This window comes from Mustela putorius, unplaced genomic scaffold (genome assembly GCF_011764305.1).
Source record: "Mustela putorius furo isolate JIRA1106 unplaced genomic scaffold, ASM1176430v1.1 tig00003845_pilon_pilon_pilon, whole genome shotgun sequence".
Classification (NCBI taxonomy): Eukaryota; Metazoa; Chordata; class Mammalia; order Carnivora; family Mustelidae; genus Mustela; species Mustela putorius.
In genome coordinates, this window is record NW_025421998.1 from 31934842 (window position 1) to 31955492 (window position 20651).

Consider the following 20651-nt stretch of genomic DNA (forward strand, 5'->3'; position numbering starts at 1 on the left):
TCTGTTTTTTTTCTTAAATTCCACATATAAGTGAAATCATATGGTGTTTGTCTTTCTCTGACTGACTGACTTCGCTTAGCATAATACTCTGTAGTTCCATCCACGTCCTTGCAAATGGTAAGATCTCATTATTTTTATAGCTGAGTAATATGAGTTGTACATATTTTCCTGTATATTGTTCAAAGCATTGGTTTTTTATATTCAGGTATCTAGGATTGCTGTTGAGGAGTCTTATGACATAATATTTGAGATCTCTATAACTGCTTTCCCCCACTCTTTGTAAGCTTGTAGTGTTTTCTTTTTATCCCTGGTGTTCTAAATGTTCTTTGATTTCTTTCTTATCCACTGATATGGTTTCTCAATGCATTCCTTTTAGTATAAAAACCACATCTTTCAGTTATAGAGAATTTTCCTGCATTATTTCTCTGATGATTTCTGCTTTTGCATTTTGTTTTGTTTTGTTTTCTGTAACTCTTACTATGGAGATATTAGACATCCTGCGTTGGTCCTGTCTTTGTTTTCTTTTGAATTTTCCCTCTCTCTTTTTTTTTTTTAAAGAGAAGAGAGAGAAAGTTGGGATGGGGAGGGGCAGAGGGAGAGGGAGACAGTCTTAAGCACGCTGACACAGGGCCCGATCTCATAACCCAGACATCATGACCTGAGCCAAAATCTAAAGTCAAATGCTTAACTAACTGAGCCACCCAGGGGTCCCTCCTCTCCTATTAAAAAAAAAAAAAATGATTTAATTGATTAATTAATTTGACAGTGAGTGAGAGACCGAGAGGGAACACAAACAGGGGGAGCGGGAGAGGGAAAAGCAGGCTTCCCTCTGAGCAGGGAGTGCGATGCAGGTCTCCATCCCAGGAGCCTGGGATCATGACCCAAGCTGAAGGCAAACACTCAACCCACTGAGCACCTCCCTCCTCTCCTATTTTTAATTAGTTTGTGTTTTGCTCTACTTTCAGGGGGAATTTATCAATTTCATCCTCTAACATTCTCCAAATGAGTTTTTATTTCTGCCATTGTATTTTAAACATCCAAGTGTTCATATCTTTGTTTCCCAAATGTTTCTTTTTATAGCATCTTGCACAGGGATGTAAGATCTTTTCTTACCTACTGGAAAATATTACTGGTAGGCTTTTTTAAAGTTTACTTCTTTTTTAAAAAATTTTATTTCTTGGGACGCCTGGGTGGCGTCCAGTGGGTGGCTCAGTGGGTTAAGCCGCTGCCTTCGGCTCAGGTCATGATCTCAGGGTCCTGGGATCAAGTCCCGCATAGAGCTCTCTGCCTGCCTGTCTGCCTACTTGTGAATTCATTATTTATGCACCACATCCAGTGCTCCATACAATACGTACCCTCCATAATACCCACCAGCAGGCTCCCCCAACACCCCACCCCCATCTCCTCCAAAACCCTCAGTTTTTTTCTCAGAGTCCACAGTCTCTCATGTTTTGTCTCCCCCTCCAATTTCCCCCAACTCATTTCTCCTCTACATCTCCCAATGTCTTCCATGTTATTCCTTATGCTCCATAGTAAGTGAAACAATATGATAATTGACTCTCTCTGCTTGACTTATTTCACTCAACATAGTCTCTTCCAGTCCCGTCCATGTTGATACAAAAGTTGGGTATATATCCTTTCTGATGGAGGCATAATACTCCATGGTATATATGGACCATATTTTCTTTATCCATTCATCCGTTGAAGGGCATCTTCGTTCTTTCCACAGTTTGGCGACTGTGGCTATTGCTGCTATGAATATTGGGGTACAGATGGCCCTTTTTTTCACTACATCTGTATCTTTGGGATAAATACATAGTAGTGCAATTGCAGGGTCATAGGGTAGCTCTATTTTTAATTTCTTAAGGAATCTCCACACTGTTTTTCAAAGTGGCTGCACCAACTTGCATTTCCACCAACAGTGTAAGAGGGTTCCTCTTTTTCCACATTCTCTCCCACACTTGTTTACTGTCTTGTTGATTTTGGCCATTCTAACTGGTGTAGGGTGCTATCTCAGTGTGGTTTTAATTTTGAATTTCCCTGATGGCTAATGATGATGAACATTTTTTCATGTGTCTGTTACCTGTTTGTATGTCTTCTTTGGAGAAGTGTCTGTTCATGACTCCTGCCGATTTTTTGACGTGATTAGCTGTTTTGTGTGATTTGAGTTTGAGGAGTTCTTTATAGATCTTGGATATCAGCCCTTCTGTATTTTCATTTGTGAATATCTTCTCCCATTCCATGGGTTGCCTATTTGTTTTGTTGACTCCTTCCTTTGCTGTGTAGAAGCTCTTGATCTTGATGAAGTCCCAAAAGTTCATTTTTGCTTTTGTTTCCTTTGCCTTTGGAGGCATATCTTGAAAGAAGTTTCTGTAGCCTATGTTGAAGAAGTTACTGCCTATGTTCTCCTATAGGATTTTGATAGATTCCTGCCTCACGTTGAGGTCTTTTATCAATTTTGATTTTATCTTTGTGTATGGTGTAAGAGAATGGTTGAGTTTCCTTCTTCTAATGTAGCTTTCCAATTTTCCTAGCACCATTTATTAAAGAGACTGTTTTCCACTGTAAATTTTTTCCTGCTTTGTCAAAGATTATTTGACCATAGAGTTGAGGGTCTGTATCTGGGCTCTCTACTCTGTTCCACTGGTCTTTGTATTTGTTTTTGTGCCAGTACCATGCTGTCTTGGTGATCATAGCTTTGTAGTAAAGCTTGAAATCAGGCAACGTAATACCCCCCAGTTTTGTTTTCCTTTTTCAACATTTCCTTAGCAATTCAGGGTCTCTTCTGGTTCCATACAAATTTTAGGATTGTTTGTTCCAGCTTTTTGAAAAATGCCAGTGGAATTTTGATTAGGATGGCATTGAAAATAGAGATGGCTCTAGGCAGTATAGACATTTTAACAATGTTTATTCTTCTGATCCATAACATGGAATGCTTTTCCATTTTTTTGTGTCTTCTTTAATTTCTCTCATGAGTGTCTGTAGTTCTTCAAGTACAGATCCTTTACCTCTTTGGTTAGCTTTATCCCAGGTATCTTATGGTTCTTGGTGCTATAGTAAATGGAATCGATTCTCTAATTTCCCTTTCTATATTTTTACTGTTAGTGTACAATAGAAAGGACCCAAATTAATAAAATTATGAATGAAAAGGGAGAGATCACGGCTAACACCAAGGAAATAGAAACAATGATCAGAAATTATTATCAACAGTTATATGCCAATAAGTTAAGCAACCTAGACAAAATGGATGCATTCCTGGACACATATAAACTTCCAAAACTGAATCAGGAAGAAATTGACAACGTGAATAGACCAATATCTAGTAACGATATTGAAGCAGTAATCAAAAGCCTCCCAAAAAACAGAGCTCAGGACTTGACGGATTCCCTGGGGGAATTCTACAAAACTTTAAAAGAATTAATACGTATTCTGAAGCTCCTTCAAAAAATTGAAGCAGAAGGAAAACTTCCAGACTCTTTTATGAAACTACCATTACCCTGATCCCCAAAGACCCCACCAAAAAGGAGGCAAAAGGAGGCAAAGACCCCACCAAAAAGGAGAATTTCAGACCAATATCCCTGATGAATATGGATACCAAGATTCTCAACAAGATCCTAGCTTATAGGATCCAACAGTACATTAAACAGATTATCCACCATGATCAGGTGGGATTTATCCTTGGGATGATAGGGTGGTTCAACATTCGCAAATCAGTCAGTGTGATAGAACAAATCAATAAGAGGAGAAGAATGAAATGGTCCTTTCAGTTGATGCAGTAAAAGCATTTGACAAGATACGGCATCCATTCCTGATTAAAATGATTCAAAGTGTAGGGATAGAGGGAACATTCCTCAACTTCTTAAAATCTATGTATGAAAACCCACAGTGAATATCATCCTCAATGGGGAAAAGCTAACAGTCTTCCCTTTGAGATCAGGAACATGACAAGGATGCCCACTCTCACCACTCTTGTTCAGCATAGTACTAGAAGTCCTAGCAACAGCAATCAGACAACAAAAAGAAATAAAAAGTATTCAAATTGGCAGTAAAGAAGTCAAACTCTCTCTCTTCACAGATGACGTGATAATTTATATGGAAAACCCAAAAGACTCCACCCCCAGACTACTAGAACTCATATAGCATTTCAGTAATGTGACAGACTACAAAATAAATGAACAGAAATCAGTTTATTTCTTTTAAAGTGTTCTTCTATACATCATTTTTCTCATATCCATGTTGGTAATTTCTGTAGATTGTTTTGATCCTTGCCTTTTGTGGTAGGGATATTTATTAAATCTGGTTTTGCTTACCAGTTGTATTCATATTTTTGTTTGTTTATTTTTAATAAAAATATAATGTATTTTTATCCCCAGGGGTACAGGACTATGAATTGCCAGGTTTACACACTTCACAGCGCTCACCATAGCACATACCCTCCACCAATGTCCATAACCCCATCCCTGTCTCCCAATCCCCTTACCCCCAGCAACCCTCAGTTTGTTTTGTGAGATTAAGAGTCACTTATGGTTTATCTCCCTCCCAATCCCATCTTGTTTCATTTATTCTTCTCCTACCCCCCTTAGCCCCCCCATGTTGCATCTCCACTTCCTCATATCAGGGAGATCATATGATAGTTGTCTTTCTCCAATTGAATTATTTCGCTAAGCGTAATACCCTCTAGTTCCATCCACATCGTCACAAATGGCAAGATTTCATTTCTTTTGATGGCTGCATAGTATTCCATTGTGTATATATACTACCTCTTCTTTATCCATCCATCTGTTGATGGACATCTAGGTACTTTCAATAGTTTGGCTATTGTAGACATTGCTGCTATAAGCATCCGGGTGCACGTGCCCCTTTGGATCACTACGTTTGTATCTTTAGGGTAAATACCCAGTAGTGCAATTGCTGGGTCATAGGGTTGTTCTATTTTCAACATTTTGAGGAACCTCCATGCTGTTTTCCAGAGTGGTTTCACTAGCTTGCATTCCCACCAACAATGTAGGAAGGTTCCCCTTTCTCTGCATCCTCGCCAGCATCTGTCATTTCCTGACTTGTTAATTTTAGCCATTCTGACTGGTGTGAGGTGGTATCTCATTGTGGTTTTGATTTGTATTTCCCGGAGGCCGAGTGATGTGGAGCACTTTTTCATGTGTCTGTTGGCCATCTGGATGTCTTCTTTGCAGAGATGTCTGTTCATGTCTTCTGCCCATTTCTTGATTGGATTATTTGTTCTTTGGGTGTTGAGTTTGCTAAGTTCTTTATAGATTTTGGACACTAGCCCTTTATCTAATATGTCATTTGCAAATATCTTCTCCCATTCTGTCAGTTGTCTTTTGGTTTTGTTAACTGTTTCCTTTGCTGTGCAAAAGCTTTTGATCTTGATGAAGTCCCAAAAGTTAATTTTTGCCCTTGCTTCCCTTGCCTTTGGAGATGTTCCTAGGAAGATGTTGCTGTGGCTGAGGTCGAAGAGGTTGCTGCCTGTGTTCTCCTCAGGGATTTTGATGGATTCCTTTCTCACATTGAGGTCCTTCATCCATTTTGAATCTATTTTTGTGTGTGGTGTAAGGAAATTGTCCAATTTAATTTTTGTGCATGTGGCTGTCCAATTTTCTCAACACCATTTATTGAAGAGGCTGTCTTTTTTCCATTGGACATTCTTTCTTGGTTTGTCAAAGATTAGTTGACCATAGAGTTGAGGGTCTATTTCTGGACTCTCTATTCTGTTCCATTGATCTATGTGTCTGTTTTTGTGCCAGTACCGTGCTGTCTTGATGATGACAGCTTTGTAATAGAGCTTGAAGTCTGGAATTGTGATGCCCCCAACTTGGCTTTCTTTTTCAATATTCCTTTGGCTATTCGAGGTCTTTTCTGGTTCCATATAAATTTTAAGATTATTTGTTCCATTTCTTTGAAAAAAATGGATGGTACTTTGATAGGAATTGCATTAAATGTGTAGATTGCTTTAGGTAGCATAGATATTTTCACAATATTTGTTCTTCCAATCCAGGAGCATGAAACATTTTTCCATTTCTTTGTGTCTTCCTCAGTGTCTTTCATGAGTATTTTATAGTTTTTTGAGTATAGATTCTTAGCCTCTTTGGTTAGGTTTATTCCTAGGTATCTTATGGTTTTGGGTGCAACTGTAAATGGGATTGACTCCTTAATTTCTCTTTCTTCTGTCTTCTTGTTGGTATAGAGAAATGCAACTGATTTCTGTGCATTGATTTTATATTCTGACACTTTACTGAATTCCTGTACAAGTTCTAGCAGTTTTGGAGTGAAGTCTTTTGGGATTTCCACATATAGTATTATATCATCTGCAAAGAGTGATAGTTTGACTTCTTCTTTGCTGATTTGGATGCCTTTAATTTCCTTTTGTTGTCTGATTGCTGAGGCTAGGACTTCTAGTACAATGTTGAATAGCAGTGGTGATAATGGACATCCCTGCCATGTTCCTAACCTTAGCGGAAAAGATTTCAGTTTTTCTCCATTGAGAATGATATTTGCGGTGGATTTTTCATAGATGGCTTTGATAATATTGAGGTATGTGACCTCTATCCCTACACTTTGAAGAGTTTTGATCAGGAAGGGATGCTGTACTTTGTCAAATGCTTTTTCAGCATCTATTGAGAGTATCATATGGTTCTTGTTCTTTCTTTTATTAATGTGTTGTATCACATTGACTGATTTGCGGATGTTGAACCAACCTTGCAGCTCTGGAATAAATCCCACTTGGTTGTGGTGTATAATCCTTTTAATGTACTGTTGAATCCTATTGGCTAGTATTTTGGTGAGAATTTTCTCATCTGTGTTCATCAAGGATATTGGTCTGTAGTTCTCTCTTTTTAAAAAAAAAATTTAAATTTATTTTCAGTGTAACAGTATTCATTGTTTTTGCACCACACCCAGTGCTCCGTGCAATCCGTGCCCTCTCTAATACCCAACACCTGGTTCCCCCAACCTCCCACCCCCCGCCCCTTCAAAACCCTCCGATTGTTTTTCGGAGTCCATAGTCTCTCATGGTTCACCTCCCCTTCCAATTTCCCTCAACTCCTTTCTCCTCGATAACTCCCCTTGTAGTCTCTTTTTTGATGGGATCCTTGTCTGGTTTGGGATCAAGGTGATGCTGGCCTCATAAAATGAGTTTGGAAGTTTTCCTTCCATTTCTATTTTTTGGAACAGTTTCAGGAGAATAGGAATTAGTTCTTCTTTAAATATTTGGTAGAATTCCCCTGGGAAGCCGTCTGGCCCTGGGATTTTGTTTGTTTGGAGATTTTTGATGACTGTTTCAATCTCCTTACTGGTTATGGATCTATTCAGGTTTTCTATTTCTTCCTGGTTCAGTTGTGGTAGTTTATATATCTCTAGGAATGCATCCATTTCTTCCAGATTGTCAAATTTGTTGGCATAGAGTTGCTCATAGTATGTTCTTATAATTGTCTGTATTTCTTTGGTGTTAGTTGTGATCTCTCCTCTTTCATTCATGATTTTATTTATTTGGGTCCTTTCTCTTTTCTTTTTGATAAGTCTGGCCAGGTGTTTTTCAATCTTATTAATTTTTTCAAAGAACCAGCTCCTAGTTTCATTTATTTGTTCTATTTTTTGTTTGTTTGTTTCTATTTCATTGATTTCTGCTCTGACCTTTATGATTTCTCTTCTCCTGCTAGGTTTAGGGTTTCTTTTTTATTCTTTCTCCAGCTCTTTTAGGTGTAGGGTTAGGTTGTGTACTTGAGACCTCTCTTGTTTCTTGACAAAAGCTTGTACCGCTGTATATTTTCCTCTCAGGACTGCCTTTGTTGTGTCCCATAGATTTTGAACTGTTGTGTTTTCATTATCACTTGTTTCCATGAATTTTTTCAATTCTTCTTTAATTTCCTGCTTGACCCATTCATTCTTTAGAAGGATGCTGTTTAGTCTCCATATATTTTGGTTCTTTCCAAATTTCCTCTTGTGATTGAGTTCTAGCTTCAGAGCATTGTGGCCTGAAAATATGCAGGGAATGATCCCAATCTTTTGATACCAGTTGAGACCTGATTTAGGACCCAGGATGTGATCTATTCTGGTGAATATTCCATGTGCACTAGAGAAGAATGTGTATTCTGTTGCTTTGGGATGAATTGTTCTGAATATATCTGTGATGTCCATCTGGTCCAGTGTGTCGTTTAAGGCCTTTATTTCCTTGTTGACCTTTTGTTTGAATGATCTGTCCATTTCAGTGAGGGGATTGTTAAACTCCCCTACTATTATTGTTGATGTGTTTCTTTGATTTTGTTTTTAATTGGTTTATATAGTTGGCTGCTCCCATGATAGGGGCATAGATATTTAAAATTGTTAGATCTTCTTGTTGGGCAGACCCTTTGAGTATGATGTAGTGTCCTTCCTCATCTCTTATTATAGTCTTTGGCTTAAAATCTAATTGATATGATATAAGGATTGCCACCCCTGCTTTCTTCTGATGCCCATTAGTGTTGTAGATTGTTTTCTACCCCCTCACTTTAAATCTGGAGTTGTCTTCGGATCTAAAATGAGTATTTTGTAGGCAACATATAGATGGGTTTTGTTTTTTTATCCATTCTGATACCCTGTGTCTTTTGATTGGGGGCATTTAGCCCATTAACATTCAGGGTAACTATTGAGAGATATGAATTTAGTGCCATTGTATTGCCTGTAAGGTGACTATTACTGTATATTGTCTCTGTTCCTTTCTGATCTACTACTTTTAGGCTTTCTCTTTGCTTAGAGGACCCCTTTCAATATTTCCTATAGAGCTGGTTTGGTATTTGCAGATTCTTTCAGTTTTTGTTAGTCCTGGAAGCTTTTGATTTCTCCTTCTATTTTCTTTTTTTTTAATATTTTATTTATTTATTTGACAGAGATCATAAGTAGGCAGAGAGGCAGGCAGAGAGAGAGGAGAAAGCAGGCTCCCCACGGAGCAGAGAGCCCGATGCGGGGCTCGATCCCAGGACCCTGAGATCATGACCCGAGCTGAAGGCAGAGGCTTTAACCCGCTGAGCCACCCAGGCGCCCCTCTCCTTCTATTTTCAAAGATAGCCTAGCTGGATATAGTATTCTTGGCTGCATGTTTTTCTCATTTAGTGCTCTGAATATATCATGCCAGCTCTTTCTGGCCTGCCAGGTCTGTGTGGATAAGTCTGCTGCCAATCTAGTATTTTAACCATTGTATGCTACAGACTTCTTTTCCTGGGCTGCTTTCAGGATTTTCTCTTTGTCACTAAGACTTGTAAATTTTATTATTGGGTGACTGGGTGTGGACCTATTCTTGTTGATTTTGTGGGAGGGTTCTCTGCACCTCCTGGATTTTGATGCTTGTTCCCTTTGCCATATTAGGGAAATTCTCCCAATAATTCTCTCCAATATAGCTTCTGCTCCCCTCTTCTTCTTCTGGAATCCCAATTATTCTAATGTTGTTTCATCTTATGGTGTCACTTATCTCTCGAATTATCCCCTTGTGGTCCAGTAGTTGTTTGTCTCTCTTTTGCTCAGCTTCTTTATTCTCTGTCATTTGGTCTTCTATATCACTAATTCTTTCTTCTGCCTCATTTATCCTAGCAGTGAGAGCCTCCATTTTTTTTTAAAGATTTTATTTATTTATTTGACAGGCAGAGACCACAAGTAGGCAGAGAGGCAGGCAGAGAGAGAGGAGGAAGCAGGCTCCCCACTGAGCAGAGAGCCCGATACGAGGCTCGATCCCAGGAACCTGGGATCATGACCTGAGCCGAAGGCAGGGGCTTTAACCCACTGAGCCACCCAGGTGCCCCGAGAGCCTCCATTTTTTATTGCACTTCATTAATAGCGTTTTTTATTTCAACTTGGTTAGATTTTAGTTCTTTTATTTCTCCAGGAAGGGCTTTTATATCTCCTGAGAGAGTTTCTCTAATATCTTCCATGCCTTTTTCGAGCCCAGCTAGAACCTTGAGAATCGTCATTCTGAACTCTAGATCTGACATATTACCATTATCTGTGTTGATTAGGTCCCTAGCTTTTGGTACTGACTCTTGTTATTTTTTGTTTTTTTTTGTGGTGAATTTTTCCGCCTTGTCATTTTGTCCAGATAAGAATATATGAAGGAGCAAATAAAATACTAAAAGGGTGGCAACAACCCCAGGAAAATGTGCTTTAACCAAATCAGAAAAGACCCCAAATCATGGGGGGAGAAAGGGGATAAAAAGAGGTTTAGAAAAAAAAAAAAGAAACAATTAAAAAAAGAAAACAAATAAAGAAAAAATATAAAAAAGAAAAATATTTATATATTAGATAAAGTAGTTAAAAACGTTAAAAAAAAGAAAAGTGTAAAAGTTAAAAAAATTTAGCAGAAGAAGAAAAAAAAATTAACTGCAAGACTAAAGAATCATGGGGAGAAAGCCATGAGTTACGTGCTTTGCTTTCTCCTCTTCTGGAATTCCACTGCTCTCCTTGGTATTGAACCTGCACTCCTTGGTAGGTGAACTTGGTCCTGGATGGATTTCTTGTTGATCTTCTGGGGGAGGGGCCTGGTGTAGTGATTCTCAAGTGTCTTTGCCCCAGGCGGAATTGCACTGCCCTTACCAGGGGCCGGGGTGAGTAATCTGCTCGGGTTTGCTTTCAGTTGCTTTTGTTCCCTGAGTGCTTTCTGTAGAATTCTGGAGGACAGGAATGAAAATGGCGGCCTCCTGGTCTCCGGCCTGGAGGATCCGAGAGCTTGGGGCCCCACTCCTCAGTGTGCCCTCAGAGAACAGCGCCCAATTACTCCCGTCTCCCTGGCCTTCGGCTGCGCTCCGAGCTCACCAAGCCTTCGATCAGTTCAAGGTAACCCTGAGGTGAGAGCTCACTCCTCGGATCTGTCTCTGTAGCTGGCTTCCCCGGTCTAATATCTGCAAGCTCTGCGACACTCTGACACTCCTGATCCTTCTGTGACCCTGCGGGACCTGGGGCCACGCTGACCCCGTGTGGGCTTCACCCTGGTTTAGCCTCTGGAGCGATGTTTCTCAGTGGAACAGAGTTTTAAAAGTCCTGATTTTGTGCTCCCTTGCTCCACTACTTGCAGAGAGCCAGCCTCTCCCCCCACAGTCTATCTTCCCTTTGCTTTGGATTCACTTCTCCGCCAGTCCTACCTTTCAGAAAGTGGTTGATTTTCTGTTTCTAGAATTGCTGTTCTTTTTCTCTTTGATCTCCCATTGGATTCATAGGTGTTTGCAATGTTTAGATAAGCTATGTAGCTGATCTCCTGCTACCTGATGTAGTCTCAGCTTGCTACTTCTCTGCCATCTTGACTCCTCCCCTCTGTATTCATATTAATAGTGGTATATTATTAAAAAAAACATTCGTAGCTCTGTTCTCATGGATGGGACTTGGCAATCATGGAATTCTCTATAGAATAATTTTAAAAAATAATGAATTTAAATAATTATTAATTAATTTAATTAATTAAATTTTAAAAATTGAAAAAAAATTTTTAAAGAAATTCCTGCTTTCAGTGTCTTTGTCTATATCTGTAGCTTTTTGGTGTCTCTTGATGATTTTCTAAACTCTTGCCTGAAGGGTTTGGTACGCAAATTGTAGAAGAAATACCCTAATTATTCAGGGTATTAATCTTTCCTTAATTCTTATGTTTAGTGTAAAGTGCTACATGCTTTTAAGTGAGATTCTGTGATCTCCATAAACCCCTAGTCTGCTGGGCTGAGGAGTGCGAGCTACCAGGTACCAGGGAGAGGGAGGACTGGATCTGGCAGTCCAATAGCTTCTTTCACAAATTTGTCAATTTTTCTCTCTAGTTTTGGTCATCTTTACTTCTACATTTCAAGATTCTGCTATGCCAATTTATTTTTTCATTTACTCAACTGGCAGCTCATAATTCAGTTTTCTTAACTTTCCTAAATGAGTAACCATTCTTCCTCTAGTTTTTCAGCATATATATCTTATTAGATTGATTACAGCATATAGTCCTCGTTCCAACAGGGATTGGATGGGATACTCAAATTAGGATACTTTGAATAGAGTTTAATAAAGGGCTGTTTTCTGTATTTTAAAAGATTTATTTATTTATCTTAGAGCACACAGCTGCAAGTGAGGGGAATGGCAGAGGGCAAGGAGAGAGAGAATCTCAGGCAGACTTCCTGCTCAGCAGGGCTGGCTAAAGGGCTTGATCTCATAACCGTGAGATCATAACCTGAGCTGAAATCAGGAGTTGGAAACTGAAGTGACTGAGCCACCCAGGTGCCTCATAGAAGGCTATTTTCAAAGATATGGAAGGATGAGGACAGCATGCTGGAGCTAGGAACAAGGAGAATCTTTAGTAATCCTAGACCTGCAAGTGTGCAGAGAGAGTATGAGTACCAGCACCTGGAAAGAAAGATAGTTGTACAGGTGTGGAGGGAGCAACTGGGCTTTTGTTGGACAGACACTGCCAGCTCTTGAAACTGTGTAGGAGGGAACTAGGGGGATAAGTACTGCAACTGGTTCCACTGCCATCTCCTGATGGTGCCTAATGTTGCCCAAGTCTATGAGAAGATGCTAACGCAGCAATTCAGGGCAGTGACCTCTCTTCCAAACCCCTACCTGCACAATCAGAGTGAAAATGAATAGACAGTGAATCTGGAGAGGAAGATGAAACTTAAAATATTTACTCCGTGTTTATGTTGTCAACCTTATTTATTTTAAGAAAAGGTAAATTTGAAAGCATTTAAATTCTATACAATTAAACAGCAAAGAATAAGGAAAATTATTCAAGACACTTTGAAAAACATAAAATGAAGTAGGTAATAGGTTTAAATATATACTTTACCTCTCTGTGACCTCACAAAAATAAAGTATTTGATTAACCAAATTATATACATATATTTATATGATTTAATTCTTACTGCCTCTGGATGAAATTATTGCCAGTTTGAGGTGACCCCAATATCTTTCATGTTTGTGTTTGACAAAGATGACTTACAATTACTGTCCTTAAATGACACCTGTAGAATATATGCTATTTCATAGGCTTTTCCATTTTAGAGTAATTTGGCAGAACTTTTCCCATTTGAAAACTCTAGTGAATATAGCAATTAATCCTGCAGTTTTATTTTAAAACTAATCAGAAGCAGTCTTCCTGATTTCAAATTCAGCTACAAAGCCAAAGCAGGGATCTTTTCAAGTAATCCGAGTTTTAGTGCAAGTGTTTCCCTGGGATCTAATTAGTAGAATATTTCCTTCATTGTGTTTCTCCTTTTTTTTTTTGCTAATCCTGGAAGAGGCCACACAAATTTTGAACATAATATTAATTACACACAAAGGAGTTCAAAAGTGATTTTATAAGATTAAGTTTAAAAAATTGGAGGGAAAAGTTCTCCTGGAAGATATTCAGTACATCAAAATAGAAATAAAATTTTTTTTCCCAATATGATTGGTCACTGAAACCATGTCTACGCAACTAGAATAAATTAGACAATATTATTAGAGATGCCATCCCAATACCAGTACAGAGATTCACATGTTATGAAGCAGAGATTAGATAAAGAACTAAGTAAATAAATTAAACAGCCAAGTATGGACTTCTGAAGAATTTTCTCTGCAGTGAAGTCAATATCAATAAAAAGGGAATATACTTTGGTCTGTGTTCATGATGTTCTTCTATATTAATGTGCTGTTTTCTAGAGAAGCTACTCTCATAGTTTATAGACCTGGCATGAAGGCCTTGTAATTTTTAAAACCCTGAACAGCCCTTGAGATTATGAAGTCTGTGACAACATCAGCTATGACAGGGAAACAGGGCATTTCTCAGCAGAGATGCCCGTAGTTTTTGTACATGAACAGAGGAGTGAACACCTGATGTCTATGTGTGTGAGACTGTGGAGAATTAGACATTTTTTGTATGCAAGACGTCAGATCTCTCTTAGCATCACTTAAGCATTTGAATACTTTTCCCTGAGTCTAGTCCTAACCCTTCTCTTTGCTTTTAACTGGTGCAGTTAAAGGGTACCAGTGTATGTGCACCAACAAAGCATTGTGGGAGACTCGTTAATTTGCAATGTGGGAATGCTAGAAGGAGTAAAATGTTTATACGTGGCTCCTGCCCAGTCAAAAATACAGGGAATAGGATGCCACAGATTATCTGCTGTCAGAATAGGTTAGTTGCTACATGTTGAATAATGAGCAAAATAAGTTCTGGTACATCATGAGGCCAGTATCTTGCTGTTCTGGGTCCAAATGTAACCCCCCCACCAAATTCATATGTTGAAGTCCTAACTACTGGTTTTTTATTTATTTATCTTAGTGATCTCTTTATTTATTATTTGAGGAAGGGAGAGGTAGAAGGTGAGGAAGAGAGAGAATCTCAAGCAGACTCCCCGCTGAGCATGGAGCCTGACTTGGGACCTCATTCCATGATCCTGAGGTCATGACCTGTACCAAAATCAAGAGTTGGGCGCTTAATGGACTGAACCACTCAGGTGCCCCTAATTCTCAGGTTTTTAGAATGTGATCTTGCTTGGGAATAGGATCATTGCCAGTAAACTAAGGTGCTTCCTCAGCTGGGATCCCAGAGTCTACTAGATAAACAGACCCAATGAAAAGAAACCTTTATTACCCATCACATCTTTTGTTCACATTTTAAGGAATTCTAAAGGTGGAATCTTATTGGGCAGGTATGTGTGAAAATGAGCCTGCTCTGTACCTGAACCCTATCTGTTATCCCGTGTTATTTTTCAAAACTTTGCACTATCTCAGAGGGATTTAGATGGGAACATAAATAGAGCCCCCATCTTTCAGCTTTTGACTCTAAAACAGCTGGACATCTGATTTTTGAATGCTCAGCCTGCATCCCGTCTTATTTTGCTAATAACATGCCAATTGTCCCCTGAAAAAGGATCGCCTGCACCCCCTGACTCCCATATTATCCTGCTTGGTCTTGGTAGGACAGTCAGTGGAGGAGGCATACTCCATTCCCTGACCAGAGTTTGTGCATGTGATTGAGGCTAGAAGAATTAGATTTTTCCTTGTAAGAATCTTGACCTTGTCACAAAGAAGCAAACATTTTGAACCAATTCATTCACAAACTCCTTTTGTTATGGGCTAGAAGCACCCCAGACCACCAGTTCTTGTTTTTCCTGAGACCTTAACTTGTCCTTGGGATTCTGTGAGATACTCTGTATCTTTCCAATGCATTCAGTTTGCTTAAGTTAACAAGGGTTGTTTTCTGTTACATTCAGTCACAGATCCTTAACTGATTCAGCCTGCCATCCTTTATACTTTTCTAGCATTCTGACATTGGTATATCTGGGGATGATTATTGTAGGAGGGAGTATAAATTACTTACTTGTTAATTACTGTTTTGTAGATTTTTTCTCTCTCAAGTATCTGAACAGGTACTTTGTCAGTTGATCCTAGGTCAGTAAGTGGTGAGATTTTTCAGTGCAATCACCATTCAGGGGTTCAGGTTTTGTGTATGGATATATTTGAATTGAAATGGTTTCTCAATGATGGTCATTGCTCCCCAGTTGATTTGTATAATGTACTTGAAGAATAAGATGAAAACTAGAGGAAATGTTTTAAGTTGCCTAAACATAGAAATTGCTGGTGGAAAAAGGAAGGACATTCATGGTAGCCTATGCAGCACAATACTAATGATATTTAATTCGCATTCTTGAAAAATACTTTTTTTTTTAAAGATTTTATTCATTTATTTGACAGATCACAAGTAGGCAGAGAGGCAGGCAGAGAGAGAGAGAGAGAGAGGGAAGCAGGCTCCTTGCCAAGCAGAGAGCCCAATGCGGGGCTCGATCCCAGGACCCTGAGATCATGACCTGAGCCGAAGGCAGCGGCTCAACCCACTGAGCCACCCAGATGCCCCGAAAAATACTTTTTATTGTTCAAGAGAAAGATTAGTTTGTTTATGTACTATTTATCACAGTTAATGAGTAAGAAAATCATAATGAATTTCAGCAACAGAAATGCAAATTCTGAGATTATGTATTAAAACCAGAAAGTATATTTTAGTTCATAATCCATATAATACTTACTTTAATAATTATAAATCTATAAAATGTTTTTTTTTTATTCTGGTAATAATTCTAAAAGATGCAAGCAATGTTGACAAGAATATATAATTATAATGTATCTACTGAAAGTATCTGAAGATAGCTTAATTAGAAATCAAGTTTATTTTTCAAACAAAAAAAATCTTTTTTTTTAAACTCAAGAGAGTTGGTATGTACCCACAATTCTAAAATTTCAGTCTTTTTTGTAAATTAAAATTATAAACAATTTTAAGTTTAAAAATAAATTTATAAGTTTTCACTGAAGAAGACTAAAATTAAACAATATTTTCACATAATTATTCTAGAATTTATTATTTTGATTACTTTTTAAAAAAGATTTTATTTATTTGAGAGAGAGAGGAGGAGATAGAGGCAGAGATACTGAGAGAGAGCATGAACAGGGAGGAGAGGGAGAAGCAGGTTCCCAGTTGATCAGGGAGCCTGACTGGGGGCTGAGATCCTGAGATCATGATGGGAGCCAAAGTCAGAGGCTTAATGACTGAGCCACCCAGGTGCCCCGATTCCTTCTGTCTTATCTTACATCTGTTCTAAAAGTATATACACAAGTGCTTATATATGTAACACACACATACACATACATATATACACAATTATGTTCAATTAAATAAATACATTAAACATTTTTTCCCTTAAAACCGGTATACAAATGCCCTGCCTACATTTATAGGTAATGAATTCTATTTGTGCTCGTAATGAATTCTATTTCTGTTAATTACTACCCTTCTAGCTATTAACTAATGCAATTAAAAAATGTCCCTTGGTTTCTCTGCAACTCGGTTTTGTTGTTTATTACATGTGGAGACCAGTGATTGTTTTGTGTGCCTGGATCAGTCAGATAGCGCATGTTTTGTTGTGCCAAGAAATGACCTACAAATCTCAGTAGCTTTTGAAAACCTTTTTAAAGTTTTTGCTCACCTAAGCAACATGTTCTTTAAAGACTGGCAGGAGAGGATGGGGTTGTTCTTGTCATAATCACTCAGGGACCCGAGCTGACAGAGCACACGGAATGCTACCTGTTTCTCTGTCAGAAGAAAAAAAGAGGGTTCAGGAATCTTGCATTGTGAACTAAGTGCTCTAGTGTGGAGATGACAAATGTCACTTGTGTACTCAACTCATTGGCCCATCATATGGTCCCACCCAACCCAGTGGTGGATATGCAATTCTATTATAAATACAGGAGAGAGAAATACCTTACCAACAGTACTAATGGCTATGCTTCTCACTTCATAAGATTCTTGGGCTTTGTATATAAAAATGCTTTGTAAACTATGAAGTAATATTTATACTCAAGTCTTTTGACCCAAAGACCCTTTTTTATCCATAATGTCAGATTGCTGTTCAACCTCATTGTCATCATTTTGTTCTTCCATTTAATTAGCACTTATATTTGTTGAGTGCTTATAAAATGCTAATCACTGAGCTAGGGTGCAAATGTGAATAGGGATATCTTTGTCCTCAAGGCATCCAAAATTCAGTAGAAAAAAAGAACAGACAACTCTACTGTGATGAGATCAGTTCTATGCTTGTGACAGAAGATAGGGCTGGGATAGAATGAAAATGGCACATATGAAATGGGCTGTAGATCATGAGGATTTTGGAGTTCTAAAGTCATTGGTTTTTTATTATTTTTTATTTTTATTTATTTATTTTTTAAAGATTTTATTTATTTATTTATTTGACAGAGAGAAATCACAAGTAGATGGAGAGGCAAGCAGAGAGAGACAGAGGGAAGCAGGCTCCCCGTGAGCAGAGAGCCCGATGCAGGACTCGATCCCAGCACCCTGAGATCATGACCTGAGCCGAAGGCAGCGACTTAACCCACTGAGCCACCCAGGCGCCCTAAAGTCATTAGTTTTTTAATCACAAAACCTTTGCCTCATTCACTTAACAGGTAACACCAATGTCAGCCATTAAAAGAAGAAGAAATGAAAGAAGGCTGTGTGTTGATTCTGTTTTGCTGTGCAATTAGAGTTATGGGATTTTTTTTTTTTAAGATTTTATTTATTTGACAGTGAGAGAGATCACAAGTAGGCAGAGAGGCAGGCAGAGAGAGAGGGGGAAGCAGGCTCCCTGTTGAGCAGAGAACCTGATGCGGGCCTCGATCCCAGGACCCTGAGATCATGACCTGAGCCGAAGGCAGAGGCCTAACCCACTAAGCCACCCAGGTGCCCCTATGGGATTCTTTAAAACCAAGTTTAGATAATTTATTTTGAAGGTGCTTTTTCCTAAGAACAGACCTTTGTTTCAAAAAGAGAAGCATGTCGCTGTTCTTAGAAAGTCATCTATTTACCGTTAGCAGTACTTGATTTAAAATAGGTACATTTAAAAAAATTCTGTTTCACCTCCATGTGTTAAAAAAACAAAACAAAATTGAGGGTGCCTGGGTGGCTCAGTGGGTTAAGCTGCTGCCTTCGGCTCAGGTCATGATCTCAGGGTCCTGGGATCGAGTCCCGCATCGGGCTCTCCTCTCAGCAGGGAGCCTGCTTCCTCCTCTCTCTCTCTCTCTGCTTACTTGTAATCTCTCTCTGTCAAATAAATAAAAATAAAATCTTTAAAAAACAAAACAAAACAAAACACAAACAAACAAACAAAACTAGTCCTGAGTTTTTTACAAAAAGAATGTATTGCTTCTTCTAGGTCATTTTTGCTGGAACAGGAAGGACCAGTAGATAATAAAATCTGAGAATGGTATATTCTAGAAAAATTAAAAGTGTGGAGGAAACTACTTTGGTCTGTGGCATTTAATTCAGTTCACCAAATATTTATTGATTGTTGTATGTAACCCATCAAGAGATTTACTAAATGGTGGGGAGACAGACAAAAAGATCTATATTATAAGCTAGAGTAAAAACAAATGGCACAAATAATTGTAGTTAAAAAAAAATAGCTGGGGCACAGTAGAAGGAGGGCTCATTCTGACTGGGAGGCCAGATAATGCTTCACTAGCCCTACCATAAGCTGGACCCAGAACAATGGGTATGGTTCCACAAGCTGGAGAGGAAGATAGGCGAAGGTGGGGCTGGGGAAAGAGTATTTGGGATTGAAATCAAAATATGAAAAGAAGGATAGTGACAAGAATATCTGTGAACTATTTGGGCCATGGTAAACAGTCCAGAATGATAGGGCATCGCAATGTGTGTGTGTGTGTGTGTGTGTGTGTGTGTGAAATAGGTGATAAGTATAGCAGAGGAGATTGAGGCTACATGATGGAGAGCCCTGAATGTCATGCTTAGGTGTTTAGATTTTTTTTCTCCAAAATAAATGCCCCCAAAAGTTGTCAAATTGGAAAATGGTATGTTCAGACTTGTGCTTTAAGAGTATAGCTCTTTTATTTATTTATTTTTTTTAGTAAAATTGTATATATGTTTTGATATACATAGTGAAATGGCTACTACGGTCAAGCTGATTAGCATTTTTTTTTAAAGATTTTATTTATTTATTTGAGAGAGAAAGAAAGAGTAAGACCTGGAAATCATGACCTGAGCTGCGGGCAGAAGCTTAACTGACTGAGCCACCCAGGTGCCTCACTAATTAGCATTTCATTTGTTCACATTTTTGAATGTGTGTGGTGAGAGCACATGAAATCTACTCTATTAGCAAATTTCCAGTGCAATCCGTATTATATGCTGTAGTCATCATACTGTATATTAGATCTCTAGACTTACTCATCCTATATAACGGCAACTTTGGATACTTTGACTGGCATTTTCCCATTTCCTCTGTCTCCCATCCTCCCTGGTAACCATATTTCTACTCTTTTGAATCTGACTCAAGAATGACTGTGGTTAGAGCCATTGGAAGAGAGAACAGCTGGGAGATCCAGGAATGAGAACTTGAGAAGTGAAATGAGCATAGTGGAAATGGAGAGAAGTGGTTGTCGAATATTGGGGGAGGTAGATTTGATTGGTGGGTGATACAGATGGAGTGTGAGGGGGAGACTGGGTGATTTAACTTGGGTGATGTCTAAATCTTTGCATTTTAAGGTTACACTCACTCATCTAGTAGTTGTTCACTGACCCCCATAAATACAGGGAATGTCCCTGATCCCTTCTTTAGTTTTCTCCTTGCAAATGCATCCATATTGTTGGACTGACTGGTGCCGGATACTTCAGGTAAATCTAGATTTTCTCTCACTGTCCACACCTCAGAACTGATTTACATGCAGAAACTGTGATCATAAAAGTAACCCCACTAAAAGACTGTCCCACTGATATTTTTGATTGTTCAGTAGGGATAGTATTCTCCCTGTCTCTGGATACAAACATGGGCAGATAGCATAACTTCTCTGTTCATTCTTAGGTAAGAGGAAACAATTATAGTTCCTTTAAATAATTTGTCTCAATTCAATATGGAGCATGTGCAATAAAATGATGATGAAACTCAGAACATGATTTACAGTGAAAACCTTCCACTATCCCTTGCCAAGCTGGGGGCCTGCTTTGCAATGGCTGCTGGTAGCTTCACCCCTGGCATTTCTTTCCCTTCCTTTAATTTGTTAGACCCATGGAGAGGGAGGCGATATAAGAGAGATGCAAAAGTTGTTGCTTCTTGCTACCATTATAATATGACTCTGCCTTTTCAGCCTGTCAGTTGATTAAGGTTGATTCT

The 20651-nt window shown here is 38.7% G+C and overlaps 1 long non-coding RNA gene across 11 annotated transcripts in view; it reads left to right on the forward strand.

The window, feature by feature from the left end:
* Window positions 1-20651, forward strand: part of LOC123387001 — a 319566-nt gene that overhangs the window by 211541 nt on the left and 87374 nt on the right. The window lies entirely within an intron of this gene.